At 34.8% G+C, this 21,203-nt stretch overlaps 1 pseudogene; it reads right to left on the minus strand.

Moving 5' to 3' along the window:
* Positions 1-10,055: 10,055 nt before the first annotated feature.
* Positions 10,056-11,631, minus strand: LOC145088628 (alcohol acyltransferase 9 pseudogene; annotated as a pseudogene).
* Between the last annotated feature and the right edge of the window lie 9,572 nt (positions 11,632-21,203).

A 21,203-nucleotide genomic window follows, 5' to 3' on the forward strand; every position in this document is an offset into this window, starting at 1 on the left:
CATAACACTTATGCTCCCACTACTTCGACATGTATTCATAAACATCTCAACTTCCAGAAGGACAATACTTATTGAATTTCTTAAGTTCATGTTTCTAATACTTAGTGCTTTGATAATCCTTTATCAATGCTTCTTGAACTTATACACCTTTGCCTTCGATAGTTCATATGTGTGTCTAAACAATTAAGACTAATTGCCAAACCTCACAATTCAAATTATGGAAAGGGATGCCGTAACCATGATTGAATTTGAGAATGCAATTTTACAATCACTATCTTCTTAAAATCTCTCTTAGTGAAAGCATTTCTTCACAATCATTTTCATGAAGGAGGAAATCTTATGACACTTAGATTTGAGCGGTGTATGTGTTCCTATCCATGTGAATTTGTTAAAACCAAAGTTTATGACAAATTCAAACTCATATGGACCGAGCTTTCTTAATCTTGATTTCTTGCCTTATGGTAGCACAACTGCCCACCATGTCTTCCAAGTAGTTAAGCGGCTCACCTTTTCTTATCAATGTACCTTTCATTGATTAAGGTGCTTTGCCTTTTATGCGTTCAAAATGAGAACTCATAGAACTCACATGCATAATTAACTCGATTGGATTGGCACATAATCAAGATAATGTCAACACGACAGGTTGTAAACCTCAACTCGTGTGCTAGTGATGATCGATAAGGTTTATTTGATTTGCTCTTGAAACCTTTCAAGACCATTAAGACTCCCACTGACTCCTTGACATATAAGATTCTCTTGTCAAAACATTTCTTGACAAACAAATATTCAAGAGTTAGTGTAGCTTTTATCAAAACTCTTCATAAATTGGTCCTAGTTGGTCTTTGTCTTATCTAAGACATCACAACTTACCACATTTAATGAATGTTTTAAACCTTCTTAATACTTTTCACTCATTGTCACAATCTTAACTTTAAGACTTGTTTTGGAACGAAGTATGATTGACTTATTGATTTAACCATTTCTTCAATTCTTGATTCCTCTTCTTAGACATACAATTGTACTAAGACTCACTTAGAGGATCAATTGAGATATGGTTCTTAATCATTAAGACATATCATAAAGCATAAAAGCTACTCTCCCTTCTTCTTAGAATGGAGAAACTTTTATCTTTCTGCCTACTTGATTCTTCTTATTCGTTCTGCTATTGATCTAAACCCTTTAATCAATTCAGAATTACACTTAATCTTGTAAGTATAATCATATTTACTAAACCTTTAGTAAATCATGACGAATATCATTGTTACTCTTATGGTGGTCTTGATCAACACGCTACTTTGCGTACTTGATCTCCTAGTCCTTCACTTGACACTTTGTCAACGAATTGGTCTAATTTCCAAATATGAATTTCTCATTCATCATGCAACCAAGTTGCATGATTCCAAATTTCTGTCCGATTGAAACTTTGGGCGATGAGAAACTCTCCCTTTTTGGTAAATTCTCGACTTTTCCATAAACACCATAAATAAGAATCATATCCATTTGTTGTAGAAATATGCAAACACCAATTTTCATAACGATTTCATTGCAAGGAAATAAATAAATAAATAAGTCAAATGAAAATTTATTTTATTTATAAAAGCAGCGGAAAAATTTGTCCTTACAATGCAAAATCCATTGAAAACTATGTACAAAAGAAAATTTCTAACAACTCTATCATAACTTTTTAAGCTCAAAATCTAATCTTCAAGTCCATGCGACCGAGATCCATCTCTTGTGATTAGATTCATCTTGCTCTCTTATCAAGCTTCCTTTCTTTTCACCGACCCTACAAAACACTCAAATGTAATCTTATTACATCATGTATTAATAATCAATGAATAGGAACTTAATGGAGTTAGATAGTGGATTTTTGCCTAAAGTAGAGTCATACGTTCTGACTCTCCCATCTCTTAGATCTCTTAGGTAACTAGGGCAACTTCGTCTCCAATGCCCCTTCTCTTGGCAATAAAAGCAAATTGACTCTTTTGGAATAACACATGGAACTACTTCAGACATTGCCTTTCTCTTATGATCAAACTTTTCGATCATTGCATGTCTTTCGTTGCCATTGTCTATATCCATAGAGGTCTTGAAGGTAGATTCACCAATCAACTTTGCTTTTCTATTGCGCCAAACCATTGCTGACTCGGCAGCAATAAGCATGTAGGTGAGATCTATAAGGGTCACGTCGTAGTTCATCATATAGTACTCTCTCATGAACTCACTATATGAGTTGGGAAGTGACTGAAGAACCCAATCAACAACCATCTCTTCACTAACAAGGGATCCCATCATTCTTAGTCTATCAATGCACGACTTCATCCCTAGGACGTGTGCACACACCGACTTTCCTTCTTTATGTTTACTTGCCAAAAGGGCTTGAGTGATATTGAACCTTTCAATTTTACAATCTTGTGGGTTAGGGAAAATAATTGGAGGAGGAGGAGGAAGTGAAGCATGATTTCTTGATCCTCGATCGAATCGTGGAATATCATCTTCATGTGGAATGCTTGTTCCACGGGATTTGGGAATACCATAGTTGTCGAACTTTGACATCTACAAAACGGGAGAAAACGAATTCAAGTTAGTTGATTGATTGAGTCCTTGGTAAATCACCCAAATGAAATTCCAAGGCTAGGACCCAACACAATATTGTACAACTCGGGAGAGGGATGCCGTAACCCTAATTGCAGAATATTTGAAGGTAAGTGAATGACGATTCACTAATTTCCACCATGAAAAACGAAAATTAAATTTAAGTTTTTAAATCTATGAAAACTCCTAGATCCTTTGAGATTCATTGAACATTTCAATGGCATGTTTAAATCTCGATATGCCCCTCTTGTTTGTGACTGGGATGCCGAGGATCACAAAGCGGGTGTGAATAACCATGCAAACTACATGGTGCCCTCACATGTTACAGTCACCTATTCGATGTGCCGGTAAACCACACACGCTCCACCGAACTATGACAAACATTGAGTCACCCTTTGCTACCTTTGCTTAGACCCATTTAGTGTGCCAGTTAACCACACACGCTCCACTAACGTCTTCGCAAGGGCACAAAGTGCAATTTCATGGAATTGCATCAATTCACTTTTGCCTAAGTAACTAAGATTGAGAATTTTATGAAAACATTTAGTTACTTTTATATTTCATTATACTAATAATGGAAGGTATTGTCCCATCCTACCCGTTCGGCTAACGACCCTCCACTAGTCAAGAGTGCGGTGGGTAAGAGTGGATACCCATTCAATCGCCATTTTATAGGCAATTTCCTTAAACACCCCTTATATACCAGCTTCGTGAATAAGGCCTACTAACGGTAAGACTGACTTTTAGTTATACATATATATAATGTTAGACTTTTAATGTTATATATAGTATAGGGTGTATTTTATAACTTTTAAAATACTATGTGGTTAACTTTAACAATTACACTTTTAATTCTATTAAATGATTAACCTAAACTTTAATGGATTTATTAAATCTCTTTTAATTATACACCTTAATTAATTAATAAAACCATAAGGGTGTGATTTGAACCTTTTCAAAACTTTTTAGAGTTTTAGAATTTAACATTCCTAATTAAACATTTAATCAACTTTTAAATTCCAAAACTTGAGGGCAAGTTTTGAAACATTTCAACACATTAGGGTTTAGAATTTAAATATGCATCAAAATTAAACTATTTAATCAAAATTTAAATTCCAAAACTTGAGGGCAAGTTTTGAAACCTTTTTCAAAACATTAGGGTTTCAACTATTTAAATTTCAAAACAACAAAACTTTTGGGGTTCAAATTTAAACTATAAAACCTAAAGGGCCAAATATGAAACTTTTCACAACAACAAGGATCAAATAACAAATAATTCAAATTAACATTTAATCACATAATTATCCATATTTGATGATTTCTTGCAAAATAATTTATCAATTTACTTAAAATAATTAATAAATTATCTTATAAGGAAACATTATCCTATTAATTGATAAATATCTTCAATTAGATTAAAAATATAGTCAAATATATCATATAATCGAATTGATATTAATCTAACATGATTAGGTAATTATCCATAAGCAAAAACAACAAGAAATCCCGAAGTACCCTCCTTCTGACGAGTTGACTCGTCGAGTCAGACATGGACTCGTCGAGTCACCTTGGACTCGGCGAGTTCAGCCATGGACTCGGCGAGTCCAGCCTCCAGAATGCAAAAAATCGAAATTTTCAGTTACAACAAGCATCAATACAATAGAAACCAATCAAGTCTCTGATACCACTGATGGGTTTTTGGTCATAAGACATCCTATGTGCTCATACAAACCCTAAAGCTCGGATCTAAGTTTCTCTATTGTACATACTTTGAATCCAAGACTTTGAAACCTAATTCTAGCATATGGAAATCAGAATTCACATGTAAATAGGTTTAAGAACATACCTTGATTGTTATATAGCAATAACAATCCAATTCCTCCTTGAATTGACCTTGGAAAGCAGAGAGTCACAAGTGTCACTCCTCTAATGGCTTACAAACACCATAAGCAAGTGGAGAAGGTATAAGGAGAGAGGAGAGAGGTTAGAATTCGTATTTGGGACTTCTTGGGAAGGGATACACGAATTCATGACCTTGGGGTTGTTTATATAGGTGTAGAGATAGGGTTTCAGTCATTATCCTTATCTAGTTGATTATCCATTAAGCAACCAATAAGATAATCCTTGAATCCTTATCATACTCAAATTCTAAGGCTTTCCAACCTTAAATTCGTCCACCATACTTATAAGATAATCCTTACCTTATTTTGTAACTATCACATAATTACAATTCAGCCCCTCTAGTTTAATTAGTTACACTTGATCACAAAATTAATTCTTAATTAATTATTGACCAATATTAATTAAACAAATATGATTTCTCCTTTAATATATTATTCTTATAACATATTAATAAATCATAATAACCTCTCTCTATTTATTCATTTCTCCAATCAAGTTGCTTTGGTGAAGGCAACCCAAAAGGACCATGCACCATCGGGTCAAGTACATACCAAAATAGTTATGGACTTAGACACTAATCCAACATCTTCGTCCAAGGGGGAGGAGCTGGTGCGGTAGCGGCACATCATACACATACACTGTTTTCCGCATTCATGGGATTGTTCTATGATTTATACTCTGACATTTTGATTGATCACATGTTTTGGTTTTCAGACTTAGTATATGTTTATGAAATGGTTTGATCAGACAATGTTTATTTGCAAATGATTTTACTAAATATTGATTGAGAAATGAAATTTTTGGACGTGAAAAATGGGTCGTTACAGAAGGAAACGTGTTTGACCTAACGAATGCATTTTAACAGGAGTTAATAACAACCACATTCATAAAGGAACGTACTTATAACGAATATCTATAAAAAAAATTAATTTTATGTATGTAATTCCCGTTCCTTATGGATGATAATATTAAGGTTCGTTTAATACCATTATCAATTAAATTGACAGTTAGAACATGTATTTTCCTAGAGTATATGAAAGGATGAATATAAAATATATATTGGTGTATAATTTTGAAATGAATAAACCCTTGTGTTTATGGGACCATAATTAAAAAAATAATCCTTTTTAGCATAATTAATGTAAAATAAAGTTGTAGTTGAATCGAATATGAACGCGTGGATCTAAAGAATGTCGAAATCTGAATTCAGATAAAGAAGTTATGGTGTTTTCTAGTGGAATTGGAAGAGGGTTTATGAACCCTAGAAATTAGTATTGTTTTGAATGATGGAACTCTTGATGAATTAGGATAAGTAGAGGGGCAAATATTTGTTTTCCAACTTTAAACTCCAAGTAAACACTTGAATATCCCTGTCATTGTGAAATTTGGAAGATGATCATAAACCTTAATTTGGTGAATTATGGTATAAGTAATACTACACTTGTATCTTAATCAGTTAAGTGGTATAGATAAGTTATACATGGAGTATAATCGATTTAGATGTGATGATTTAGTCGTTAAATTAAGTCATGCATAAATGACATGTACATTAAGCTAACACTATTTGTAATGGTGAATGGAGAGTATGGAATATATATATATATATATATATATATATATATATATATATATATATATATATATAGAGAGAGAGAGAGAGAGAGAGATAGAAAGAGACAACTATTTATATGATGAAGATAATTTGGGTGTAATTAAATGATATGACTTACTAAAAGTAGTAAGTCAAGCTTGTGAATAAGTGAGTGATACTATGAGTTATAATACTTAAGAGTTATGTGATTGTTTGACAGCTATTGGAATTTCTTAAAACGGGAGCAACTACGGGATTTTTAAAGTTTGATTCCCTATACATGAAGCATAACCAGGTGAGTAACCTTATCCTTCTTCGGATAGTTAATATTGAGATGTATAGAAATTATTATGTATGTTAAAATTATAATATAAGAGTAATCTTGACCTAATTTGATAACTAGTTAATGATGTTGTTATGTAAGTAAATTGTTATTCAAAGAACTTATGATATATATATATATATATATATATATATATATTTAAAAGACTTGGATGATGAGAATTCAAGTAATAATGTCATGAGTTAACAATGAGATAAAATAATCCTTGTGGATTGAAGAAGAGAATATTTTTTAGTGAAAAACATGAGTTAAGTACATATATGGTGAGACCTTTGAGAGATGATAAGGTTTACTTATGTGGTAAAAACATAGATTGAGTACATATATGATTAGATCTAATCATAACAGAATATTAATAAGATGAATAATGGAGTTATATTATGAGTAATATATTGTGTAAATGAGGGTATCCTATTTGTGAGATATATAGTTAGGCCTTTTAGAGATGATGAAGCTTAATCATAAGAGAACACATCTATAGTGAAAACATAAATCAGAGATATGTGGCTACGCATTTAAGAGATGATAAGGCTTAATCATAATGAATAAAATGTAATGCATATTGTCTGATATTAATTGTTGAGTATGATTCATATGATGAGTATTTTAAGGAAGTTATACGTTTGGTAATTGGTGTGTGTTTATATATTTATATGCAATGTGTGTGCATTTTTCATTATGTGAAAGGCAATTGGTGATTTAATGGAGCTATTGTTGTTTTATTGATATAACTAATGTATATAATTATTATAGGCAATGTAATTAGGGATTAGTCGCTAAGCTTTATAGCTTAACTTTTGTGTTGTTGTGCCTTTCAGGTTTATGTAGATTTAAAAAGAATGTAACGTCGTAGTGAAGATATGGTAACGTCCTGCTAGGATCGTTGTTGAAGTTTATTATATATGATCCTTATTGATAACTACTCGTATCTCTTTTTTGACATAAATGTACACCATATTGTTTTTTAAAAAAATAAATAAATAAAAAATTTGGGTGTATTTTGTGTTTAAAAAGTCGGGTGTTACAATGTACGTAAAAGCTAATTTTTGATGAACACAAATAAAGTTTACTCTACATAAACAATAGGTAAATTACAAAAATAGTCAATATACCATAGTGAAAATAGCAACTTGAGACCAACCTTTTTTCCATGGATAATTCTTGCAATTTCATTTTCTAGTAAGTATGGTCTTTTCTAAAAAGACATCGTTAAGATACACACGCTAAATGATTGTAAAATGATCGATTTAAACGTATTTTGTATTTTTCCTATTGTTATTTTTATTTTTGTCGTTATTATTAAATAAACATTGGACATCATAGAAAGAAGTGAAGAATAGGTGAGACTACAAGGAAAGAAACATAGGTGGTTCTGTTAGCATAATGAATACGATGGAATTGGAATATATCAAGAATTTGGAATCTAATTCTATATTCTGTTTGGCCGGTAAGAAATGAAATTAAAATCCAATTTCATATTTTGTTTTGTTGGAAGAAAATGACATTGGAATGATATAAAATGATAAAATTGTCCGTCTTATTATTCTATTTAATTTTAATTTGTTTTATAAGTTATATGTGTTGGTAGGTAATGGTGGTGGTGGTGGTTGATAGTGGGTGGCGACGGTGGTGGTGACAAATGTAGTTGTGCTTGTGGTGGTGGGTGATGGTGGCGGTGGTGATGGTGATGGTGATGAATGGTAGTGGTATCGTTATGGCGGTAAAAGGTAATATGATAATCTTACATTTTCCTTCATGAATTAGAATTAATTTCATAAACATTAAAGGAATTCATTTTCATTCATTTGATGGAAAAAATCATTTAGGATGCGTTTGTTTCACATAATTCTTAAGGAATTAAAAGGAATTGGAAATTAAAATTTGTGGAAGATTGTGTTTGGGTTAACGGAATTAGATTTCCATTATTACCATTTACTTCCTCATTTGAAAGAATTATAATTCTTCCACTGTGCATCATGAATGTAGATTCAATTCTTTACATCATGAATGTAGATTCAATTCTTTATCATTATTTTAAATTACACAATCAGCTTCCTATTATTTATGAGATAAAAAAAAATCATCAGCGTGACTTTTACCTCTACTTTTGTTTTTCTTTTCTTTTCTTTTTTGCCTACGATTAATTTATTTTGTGTCCCATCTATTTACCCCGTATGTATGTTTTTTGGACAAAAGTCCTTAAATTATTTAAAATCTATGGTAGTTATTTTTTTTAATTCAAATTTTATAGAAGAGTTCAATAAAAAATATTGTAATTAAATAAAACTTTGTCGTGTTTATTAAAAAATATAATTAGTTACAAAAATCATTAAGGGTATTTCTGTCTTATTATAAAACTAGGTGTGAGACCCATGTACTAACGTGTTTATTAAAAATAAAAATTTAATATCAATAATTAAACAATAAATATTTTATTTTATAAAATAATATTTTTACATAACATAATGTAATCTTTTGGAACATTTATAAAAGAAATCAAATATATTTTTTAGAATATTTACGAGACTTTATTATTAAATTAATAGAATGATTCTTTTTTCTTATAAAACCCATTAGAATTTTATAGAATTTTATTTTTAAACAAATGGAAATTCCTAAAAAATGACAAGTGGAAAATAATAGTTCTAAAACTCCCACAAAATTACATGTGGCAAAACTTTTGAGAATTTGACAAGTGGCAGAAAACCTTAATTTACTAAAGAGGATTTATTTTCCAATTCCTTTATGAAATCAGCAAACCAAACAAAAAATATATTTCATTCCATCTCAACCAAACGCAGTGCACTTTTAGTATATTCAAATTCTAATTCCTCCGGATTCCAATTAATTTGATAGATTTCATTCTTTCCAAAAACATTCTGTCGACCAAACAACCCCTTAAACATCAAAATTTCTTCTCCAAAAGTTAGAACCAAAGAGGAATTTCCTTACTCCCCCGATTTCACAACTTTCCAACGAACCACATACCAAATTTCTAAAAATTGAAAAATGATTCCCCAATTTCACTTTCCAACAAACCACATACCGCCTATGCCTCCTTTTTATGAGGACGTTGTCTCATATAAGAGGACACAGGGGCTAAATATCGAGATTGATAAGTGAGCCTCCCTAATCCTTTATAAGTTTTCTAAGTTTCGGTTTTCTCATCTTTATTGTTGATATATGTTCCATGTTTTTATGTTTTACTACTCTCAGAATTCATCTCATTTGTAGGTTTCCCGGTTTCATACGTTAATACTATGATTTATTTCTCGTTTATGTCTTCCTACTCAAGACTTACTCTCATTTTGTTCCTGATTTCAGGAGATCATTTTTTCTCCGCACATGTTACAGGTCGTTTAAATGATGCAATTCTACCACACCGGAAACATGACTATCGACGTCCACCGCCCCTTCCCTTATTTAAATAGGATTCCCCCGTCGTGTTGTTGCTCAAAGAACTTGAACTTGTAATAGAATATACGGAGTATATAGCATCACCATATAATTATTAAGTTCATGTCATAATTAATTAATGTAGTAGGTGTCGCACCGTTGGTTGCGAAATTCCATGTGACATGTTCATGTTCGTTTCTTATATGAATGCTATTATAAAAAAACACGTTGACATGAATTAGAATTTTTAGAATGAAGAGACAATAAACAACTAAAAAATTTTATAAATCAAAGAAAGTCAGGGGTTTGGGTTTTTATCAGACGTCTGAGAGCAGATCAAGATATTTGTCAACGGCTATGGAGGGTACAGCAAGCATGACCTTCACTGAACGGCTGTGATCGTCTACAGGTAGCAATATACAGTACCTATCCGTACAAACCGGCGCCAGATGAACCGGCCTCCCCATTCCAAAGTCAACCATCTCTAAACCCAGCCTTGACCACTGCGATAAAACAAGTACGCCAACCGGGTCGGGGACACAACTTGCTCCGTTTAGACTCACCGATTCCACCACTTCTTTTACATAGTTGTTGTCGACTCGGTTTTTAGCTTCCTTTATTAACTCGGTGGCGTAGGCTAATCCCTTCTCTGTTAAGTTTCTTGCTGTTGTCTGAGCACAGCCGAGTACGATGCCGTTACCGTAGAATCCGGTGGGTAGGCTCGGTTTGACTCGGTGGCGTATGTCGACGCTGAAAAGCAACTTTAGGTTTTGCTGTGGTGGGAAGTCCAATGCTGTGGCCCAGCTTTTCCAAATATAGGCAGACAACACCTCGAAGGTCGTGCATAGCAATCTGAGTTGACTCGTCGGGTTTATGGAATGCTTCAACTCGTTTAGTCTCCACTCGTCAAACGTAACCGAGGTGGGAGTGAGTTTGTCGGGAGTGAACCGACTCATAAACTTGCAGTGGTCAGTAACTCGGTTGAACTCGGGGTGTAATAATTGGGTTGGTTGTTGTCTTAAAGTGAAAGGCGTTTTATCGAGAAGGTGTCTTTGCCAAACGGGTTTTGGTTTAAAATCCGCCGATGATCCATTCCGGCGGCCGGTGGCCAACTGAGCGAACAGATTGAGAAACTCGACACTACCGATTCCGTCGCAGATACAATGACTAAACCCGAAACCGAGTGCCGCGGCACCATCGGAAAGCCACGTGAGCTGGACTACCAACGGCGGAGCCCCCTGCAACACGTCCGCCACCTCCAACGCCAAAAACCTCCGCCACTCCGTAACATAACGTGGGGCCTTCTCGAAATCGGAAACCGTAAAATCAGCAGTTGCTTCGACGAAAACCGCTCCTTGGCCACGACAAACCACCTCAAGACAAGAACCATCTGGTCGAACCCTGACTCGGCCAGCTAAGGGATAGTAAGGGACCAGAGCTCGACCCAACGCGGCCTTGACACGAGCGGTGATGTCATCTCTATCCATCCCATTGAACCGCAGAGGGCGGTAGATCAGCAGGTACTCAATTGTGAAACGTAGAAAGAGCTGAGAATCGACAGCAGAAAGCTTGAGAAGATGATTAGCAGTCGGATCTGAAGGATTGATTAAGACTGCTTCTTTCACTTGTACCTCAGGGGCTGATCTTGCCATGGCGGTCATGGCGAAGGTGTATGAAGACTAAACACTCCTATATGCACATAGATACATGCATGTATATATATGTATATGTGTATATGTAATGTTGTGTGTGATGAAAGGAGTAAGATATGGATAGAGAGAATGTGTAGTGTGGTGTGCAATCTTTAAGTAGAAAATATACTATTATATTAAATCCTGTGACCACTGTAAAAGATTTTTGCAAGATTCTCCTGCCACAACTTTTAAAAATTTACAAGAAATATAAAAATACAGCTCGGACTACAGCTTTTTGTCTGTTCGGCGGTGGGTGATGGATAGTGTTTGCCTTTTTCCTGTCTTTACTCTCTCCTCTCTTCTACGTATATGTCTCTCAAATTCCTTTTTAGACTCGAGACCAGCACGGTCTCCGTTGCGGTTTGCCACGCTGGACCAAAGGAACACCGTCGCATCCTACCGTAAAAACTGCTTCATTCCTCTCTTCTTTTTTGGCTTTTTTTTTCTTCTTCTTTGAATAGTCAAATATTCAAAAATCAATTTTTTTCGGTATAAATAAAACCTCACACCCTTATTTTACTAAAACTAAAACAAATTCTTATATATCTTTCTATATATCTATTTCTCTCAAAATTACTTGAAAAATATTGTCATTTTCATCTTCTGCATAATTTCAATTTATGCTTGACGTTGTTGTTAGACTACTAAAATAGTGTAGCAAACTTATAACACTATACGCAGTGCCGAAAGTTCACAATGGAGATCAACGAAGTTATATATTCAGAGAAACCGTGAATCGCCCCACGAACGTTTGATGCAAGACTACTTTGACGAGCATGCCACTTTTCAAGGTTACTATTTTCAAATGCGGTTCAGAATGTTTAAACCTTTATATGAATGTATAATCAAAGATTTGACGAGAGAGTATAATTATTTCCAACAATGTTTCGATGCTAGAGGTACACCTGAGTTCACTCTCTTACAAAAATGCACAGCCACACTTCGTCAATTGTCATATGTTATCCCTCCTGATACGTTAGACTAGAGTTTTAAAATGTCCTCTAGGATCGCACAAGATAGCCTCCACTATTTTTACAAACATGTGATTGAGATTTATGGTCCAGAATATTTACATACGCCTACACGCAATGACATTTTGCAATTGCAAGCCTATCATGCTAGTGTACATGGCTTTCCGGAATAATAAGAAGTATATATTGCCTCCATTGGGCATGGGAAAATTGTCCTAGCTCACACTATGTTCAATTTACGTGAGGTTATCATGGTCACCCAACGGTCATACTTGAAGTGGTGGCGTCATAAGATCAGTAGATTTAACATGTCTTTTATGGTTCTCTCGGCTCGATTAACGACATCAACCTTCTTAATTGTTCACCGATATTCAACAACATATATGATGGATGTAACGCCCGTTTTCCATAGTGGATCAACTAAAAAACTTAATGGGATCAAAGAGGGTGGTTTTTAGGAAAAACCATCTGTCACGACGAGGGACATAGGTTACCACGACATGGCAATATCTATATAAGTTTGTTTCAATCTTGTGCATCATGATGTGACGATCGCCTGGGTGTTTAACCCTAATTCCAGGATTTGTGCCCCTATTTAAGGGAAATGGGGGCTAGTGTTTGTACACCCTTAGCATCCATCACCTCTCTTTCATCCTTCAAGAAACCCTAGCCTTCATATTGACCTTGTGAACTCTATATGGTGGTTTTAGCCCTTAAAGAAAGAAGGAAATGGTGTGCTTGCTAGTTGGAAGAGTGTATCACTCCAGATCTTGCATCTCCTGCATCTAGCGGAGTTTGGGAAGTTATAAAGCTTCCACTTTTTTGGTTCTCTCTCCATAGATCTAGGATTTATTGCATTTCTTGGTTCTTTTTTGAGTCTGGGTTGGTTGGATGAGATAAGTTTGCAACTTTATAACTTATCTTGGTCCTTTGGTGGTCTCTATATCTTTTGGATCTGAAATTTAATCATGCGTTGAGCTCCATGCATGAGATTTTGGTCTTATTTTTCCATTTTGATCTAGTTTGAGTTATAGACTTGCATTGTGCATGCATGTCTGTAAAGCTATGATTTTTATGTTGGATTAAAAGTAAGAAATCCTTATAGAAAGTATGAATAGGTGCCTTGAAGGATTAAGAGCTTAACCCATTAAGTTGTGAGAGTTCAACATTCACGACGTGGCAGCCTGCTTGCCACGACGTGATGGTTGGTGCCATCACGACTTTTTTTTTTGTGAATACGCCACGATATGAACAATAAGTGGTCACAACATGGGAGTGGATTGGGGTTTGACTTTGGCCATTGGTCATTGACTTTTTGACTGGTTTGACTTTGGGTCAAACTTTGAGAGGTGTTAAGTTATATTATGAAGTTTAACCTGTGTTTGGTTTAGGGGGATCGTGTAGTTGATACTGTGGAACTTTGATTAGTGGATTTCAGCTCTTCGTTCAGGTGAGTTTTCTCACTAGAATTTGTATTGTAGTATGTGTCCTTGTGTGTAGGATGTTGTTATGATGTAGTGATCCGTTAGACTAATGATTACTTGTTCCTGACTGTTATTGTTTTGGACATAGTATGGTTGGGTTGAGGCGCTATTACTTTGTACTGTAGGTCAACATACTTGGGGGCAATTCAGTCTTTATGGTCGTGAGTCCGGGGGCAATTTAGTCCTTATGACTGTGGGCCCAGGGGCAATCCAATTTTACGGTGTGGGACCAATGTACATGTATTGGTTTGTGGGGTATTTTGGGGAACTCACTAAGCTTTGGCTTACAGTTGTGGATTTAAATGTTTTTAGGTACTTATCAGATTGCGAAGGATGGATTGTATGCACGCTCATCAATGGTTTTATTATTCAAGATTATGCATTGTTTTCCTTATAAGTATGATTTTGAATTATGGTTTTTTTGGACAAATGGATTGACTTAATGTAACTTTATAAAATTGGTGTTTGTTTTATTTAAAAATGAAAATTTTTATTCTGGAATTTGGGACGTTACAATGGATTTGCACTAGATTTCTCTTTTTAAGTGCATGGAATGTCATATAAGTATGGTTATTATCTTGTTGATGGGATCTATCTTGACTATGTTGTGTTTTTTAAATCATTTTCATGCCGAAATGATTCTAGACAGAAAAAAAAATTCAAGAGGGATCAAGAGAGATCTAGGAAGGAAAAAATCACCATCTTTTGATTTTTGAGTTATTGAAGGTATAAAGTTCATACCTTGACCTTTGATCTTCTTGTTTCAAATTTGAGTTCATTTTGGATGATTTTGGTCCCTTCCATATATTATGATTTCTGAGTTATTAAAGGTATAAAGTTCATACCTTGACATTTGATCTTCTTGTCTCAAGTTTAAGTTCATTTTTGATGATTTTTGTCCCTTTCATGGATGCTCTTGGAGATTGAGGAACCCCATATCTTGTTGTGACTCTCAAATAGGCTTTAGGTTTCCGAGAGTGAGAAAAGATTTATGTTTGGATCTATCTTGTGTTCTTGAGCAAGCTTTGAACATATTAAGGACTTAATAAACTTAGGGTTATAGATCTTGCCTTGGAGTGAGGTCCTAACGGATAAAGTTGGAAACTTTATCCATTAAGTCAATGATAAGGATTAGATCTTGAGTTTAAAGCCACGATCTATAAGGATTAAGCTCTTAATGAAGAATTGTACAATCTGTCAGTAACCACGACATAGCCAAGGAATGACCACGACGTGGTGGAGTCTAGCTTCACAATTATTTTGTGTTGTCATACCCATGACATGGCCAAAGAAGGCCTGTGACGTGGCGATGTCCTGCATGTCATCTATTTTGTCTTGTCATGCACACGACGTGGCCAAAAGGTCTCCATGTCGTGGTGTTCGTTGACTTTTGTTGACCGTTGGCAATTGAATTTTGAACAGTTTGACTTTGGACTAAACTTGGAGGATTTGTGTCGTTGAAGGAGGATTCATCTCTTTTGGTGATTAGTTGGTTTGGGAGATTGATCAGTACAAGGGGTGGGAGTGTTGTTGTGCTTTTCCTATTCTTCAGTTCAGGTGAGTTTCTCACTATGCCATGTATCCCATTATATATCCTTTACGTGGTAGGATAAATGTATTGTTAGAGTACAATTATTCTAGTTGAGTAGGTTAACTCCTTGTTATGCATGTGTATTTAGAACACTTGGTGTCTTCGTATGTTAGACTAGTAGAGTCTTACATGTTGACCGTATCATACTGCTAAGTGTCATGATTGGTTAGGGTAGTGCTAAGATTGGCTAGTTGTTGAATGTTTGCCCTAAGGGATTATATGTAGTCAAGTTGGATGGCCTGAGAACCCATGGTCTAATACCCAACTTCATGGTTATTTTCTGATTCATTTCTTTTGATTGGATCATCTGTTCGAATGTCTATCCAATTCCAACCATGTATGGCTTTGGCATTACTCGAAAGACCAGGATGTAGCTACTGACAATGGAGTTTGGGTTGGGCCCATGTACTCCTTGGATGGGGCTCATTATGTATGGTTGGGTGGGGACCATTATGTATGGTTTGGAGGGGTTCATTAGGTATGTTTGGGCGGCACCCGTTATTTGAGTTAGGTTGGGCCCATGAACTCTTGGTTTGGGCCCGTTACATATGATATATGTATGTGAATGGGAGTTTTGGTTGCTCGACACTAAACTCAAGGATTATATGTAGATGCATTGTATGTATGGTGGAATATGTGGTATACGGAGGAACTCACTAAGCTTTATGCTTACAGTTATGAATTAAACATGTTGCAAGTCGTTCGTGAGAAGAGCTTGACGGGACTGTACACACGCATCAAAGATGTTTGTTTCAAAGATTTTGTAAACTTAACTCTGTTGGGGTGCAAAGTTATTTATGATTGACTTTGTAAATGTTTGACTTTTGTAAAACCCACTTGCATGTGGTGCTTTAGCCTTTAGACCCATTTGTTTGTTAGAGTGAGAGAGAGACATGTAAACACCTCTATATAAGGTGGGTTTGTCCACTTGTAGAGGTGTGCTTGAGAGATGTAAAAGTGAGTGTGTAAGTGTGTGTTATTTATGTAGTCTAGATCTAGATCCTTTTTGTGTAACACCATATACATTCAATATATCTCTTAAACACCCAAATCACCATGTTCAATTGTGCAAGCTTTAATTCTGCATGCCAAACCATGTTCTTTGTCACTACAATTGGTATCAGAGCGGGTCTTCAAGATCAAGGTGATTATTGAAGAACGATTCTCGGTTTGGAAATTTTTGTCACAATTTTGAGCAATTTTGGTGAGTCTCTCTCTATGATCTCTCATAATATTTGATTCTTGCGTTGCGTTTTTGATTCATGATCGTTTGACTCGTTGGATCAAATTTTTCTTGAAAAACCCCATTGATGATCCAATAATTTTTTTTTATCAAATCCAATCAAAACAACAAAATCTAGATTCAAATACTATTCATGTCCAAAATTATTGAGCCAAATGAATTTCGTGTTCAAATTAATATTTAGTTAATCATATTGAATCCAAAAAGTTAAATCCAATTACTGTTCATCGTTTATTCAAGGTTCAAGCCCAATTGATCCAAATTTCAATCGTTACTGTTCACAAGTGAGTTTAAAGCCCAATTTGAAATCAAATGTTAATTGTAATCAGAAGATCTATCCTTCGTATCTCATATTAATCGATATCAAACAATTGTTGATATGTGTGTACGCTTGCATTACCGAGTTGTACGTTTGTTCCAAGTTTTTTTTTCGTTCTTCACCTGTTGATTCATTCATCGATTGTTCGTTAATCGATTAATCTTGATTTCAAATTTCATTCCTTCATCTCTATTAATCATTTGTTATTCATTGGTAATCTGAGTTTAGATTTTGATTTCAGATGATACGTATGCAATGAAATCAATTTTTTTTCGTATCTAAGCATTTTGAAATCGGAAATTGATTTTGAGATGTTATAAATTTTGATCAAGAACACTTGAATGCAATAAAGAACAAGTTAAAGATTATTTGTTTGATCTGAAAATCAATAATAGAATCATGAATTTGGTGTTTGTTGATCTTTGACTCCAAAAAGTCAAACTGTGAAATCGAATGGTATAATCGTGAGTTTGATCGATGAATTTGTAACTGAAATTGGTTAATACAACTTGTTTTGAGGTTATGGATGTCGAGATCAAGTCCGATTTGGGGTTTAATTTCGAAATGGGAGTGTGTTCATGATGAACGAATACTGTGTTCATTTGCACGAAGGATTAAGAACGATTTCAATGCTCAAAGGATTAAGAACGATTGAAGATTTTGGAATGTATAATCAAAAATTTGGTGTTGATTTTGAGAAATCAATGATTTGGATTGCACTGAAATTCAAAATGCGAAAGCTTGGAGTCGATGGATTTGTGATAGTTTTGGAATGAACTGAAAAATTTTTGGAGTCGTTCATGTTAATTTTGCGAAAATATATAACCCGAGTTCGCATCTATGGATCGATTTTAATGTTCACTTGGGTTTGCACAAAAGGTTGTGATATGGTTCGCAATTTGGAAGACAAACAGGAAGTTAGTTCGCAATCTATGAAGATATGAAATTTTGTGGTTCGCATCTGGGTTTCCAACTTCACTTCGCATTTGAGTGTATAAAAATCAGTTTCGCATTTGGTTATAGAGATTGTGTTCGCATATTTGGTTAATTGGGTGAAAGATGCGAAGTAGTGTGCGAATGAAAATGCGAAGTCTTTTACTGTACAACGTGAGTTGGGGAAGAAAGCAAATAGTTTCACATTTGGCTCCTGATCTTTTCACGAAATAATACAAATGGTCCAACTTCGCAAATGGGATTATAAATTGACAAAAATGCAAAATTTTCATTTCACATCCCTACAGTTTTCGCAAGATGGCAAATTTTACTCAGTTTCGCATTTGGGGTAAAATTTTTGAGAAATTGGAATATTTTCAAATCTGGTCCCTGTAGTTTGTGCGAATTTACACATTCTACCCAGTTTCGCAAATGGGGGTGTGTTTCGCATATTTGACTGTTTTTGGCGCAACGGGTCACTACAGAATTTTGAAATTGACAATTTCTACCCATTTTTGAGAAATTTTGTCAAAGGCAATCCGTGAACGACAATAAAAATTGATTATTTTTTGGATTTTCCGGATTGAAGCACAAAGTTTATGCCACATGTTAAGGGGGAGTTTTGACATGAAAAATTCCAAATAGAGCACGTTCTTTTTCCTTGGAGTTTTATAATCAAATTTCGATTATAAAAAGGGGGAGAAGTTTTATATGGAAATTCGAACTTGAATTTTTCATATTACGCGGATTTGAAGACCGAAGTGATCTTGAAGTTTTAAAGCCTACGAGTTGATGCAATTGAAAGTTTGGATGTGATGTATTAGAAATGGGTTTGGTTTTATTGAAGATTTTTGGGGTGTGTTTTTAGCGCAACTTTTTGGATGATTATTTGGAGTTAATCATTCGTTGCTGCTCAGATTATATGGTCTCACATCCTAGAGCCCAAATTGAAGAATCATGGAAGAATTGAAGATTGAAGTTCGTTTCGACATGTGTCACCTTTGAGGCTCGAACCGCGTAGTGCTTGATTTTGGAAGATTTGAAGTGGGTCATTCATTCCTAACTTTGAGGGGGGGAATGTTGGGGTGCAAAGTTATTCATGATTGACTTTGTAAATGTTTGACTTTTGTAAAACCCACTTGCATGTGGTGCTTTAGCCTTTAGACCCATTTGTTTGTTAGAGTGAGAGAGAGACATGTAAACACCTTTATATAAGGTGGGTTTGTCCACTTGTAGAGGTGTGCTTGAGAGATGTAAAAGTGAGTGTGTAAGTGTGTGTTATTTATGTAGTCTAGATCTAGATCCTTTTTGTGTAACACCATATACATTCAATATATCTCTTAAACACCCAAATCACCATGTTCAATTGTGCAAGCTTTAATTCTGCATGCCAAACCATGTTCTTTGTCACTACAAACTCTGATAATGTAAGGTTTTCAATCAATCAAATGTTATTCAATGGTTTTTGAAACTGAAGTTTAGTTGGTTGATCTATTTTAAAAATGAAAAAAAAATATTTGTAATTTTTGGGATGTTACTGTTGGATTAATGTCTAAGTCCATTACTATAATTGGTAAGACTTGACCCGACCCAACATGCTCCATTTGGGTTCCATGGCATCATGCATATGGATAGACTGTAATGAGAGAAATAGCACTTAAGGTTTGTTAATATATTATAATTTCTAATATATTAATAAGATTATTTAATTAGTATTGATCAAGAATTAATCTAGGATTAATTAAGTGATCAAGAGAAGGCTAATTAAATATATGGGTTGATTGTGTAAATCACCCATACTTGTATAGCGGGCTAATGCTTTATGGATTGTCAAGTTGGGCTAAAACCCATAAGATTCTCCATGGATGCTCCATGGTATATTTGAACCCATTGATCCAAAGAAATGGAAAGCCATGACAATTAGGGTTCACCCTAATTGTCACTAACTATATAAACATCTTATTCTTGACAAAATCGGCACTAGAGAATATGTGAAAGGGCTATCCGATTTTATTGAAGCATGTATGTTCTCTCAAGTTATTCCAAGTGTTTTGGTGTTGTGTGAACCATTTGAGGTGTCACACTTGGGGCACTAGTAGGGATGAGATTTAGAACCGGAAAACCGGACCGGAACCGGAGCCGTTAGAACCGGAATATTTAGAATCGGTTCCGGTTCCGGGTTTAAAAATTGGTTTTATATGGGTTCCGGGTAATTCGGGTTTGGGTCCATCGGGTCCAGGTAAACCGAGTCTAAAAGCCGGAACCGATGTTTGGAACCGGAACCACTTTTAGGGCCGGAACCGGTTTTTGTGAAACGCTTAAAAGATGCATATCTCATCCATTTCAACTCTGATTGACATGTGGTTTTTTCCAACATGTAGTTTAGAGTTTGTACATGATTTTAGACTATAAATTTGCCATTTATAGTATTATATTCATTGACTTACAGTCCTCCAAAGTCGAGATATCAAAGCTGAAAGTTTTTAGTTTTTCTGTTTTTTTGTATTCGGTGAAAGTTTTAAAACATGCATATCTAATTCATTTGAAGTCGGATTGACATGTGGTTTCTTCCAACTTGTAGTTTATAGTTTGTACATGAGTTTAGACTACAATTTTGTCATTTTTGGTTTAACATTCAATGATTTACAACCCTCCAAAGTCGGGATATCAAAACTCAAAATTTTCAACTTTTTAGCTATTTGCTTTTGTACTTTGTATTATGTGAAAATGTTAACACATGAAAATCTCATTCGTTTAAAGTCGGATTGACATGCGATTCTTTCCAGAGTGTATTTTAGAGTTTGTACATGATTTTAGACTATAATTTTGTTAATTTTGGTTTCATATTCAATGAGTTACAGTCACCCAAAGTCGGGATATAAATATGAAAATTTTCAAAGTTCAACCTACTAAGTAGTAAGTAATTACCAAAAAATTCCGGTTTTTCCGGGTTTTCTGGTTCTAAACCCACTTTATCCGGTTCCAACCTACCCACTTTGATGTTTCCGGGTTTTCCAGTTCTAAACCCACTTTACCCAGAACCATACCCGGAACCGAACCGGAACCGGTTCCTATATACTGGTCCGGTTTCCGGTTCTACAAAATCCCGTTAACCGATTCCGGGTTTTCTGGGTCCGGGTC

This window comes from Lactuca serriola, chromosome 2 (genome assembly GCF_051521515.1).
Source record: "Lactuca serriola cultivar US96UC23 chromosome 2, Lser_US96UC23_V15, whole genome shotgun sequence".
NCBI lineage: Eukaryota > Viridiplantae > Streptophyta > Magnoliopsida > Asterales > Asteraceae > Lactuca > Lactuca serriola.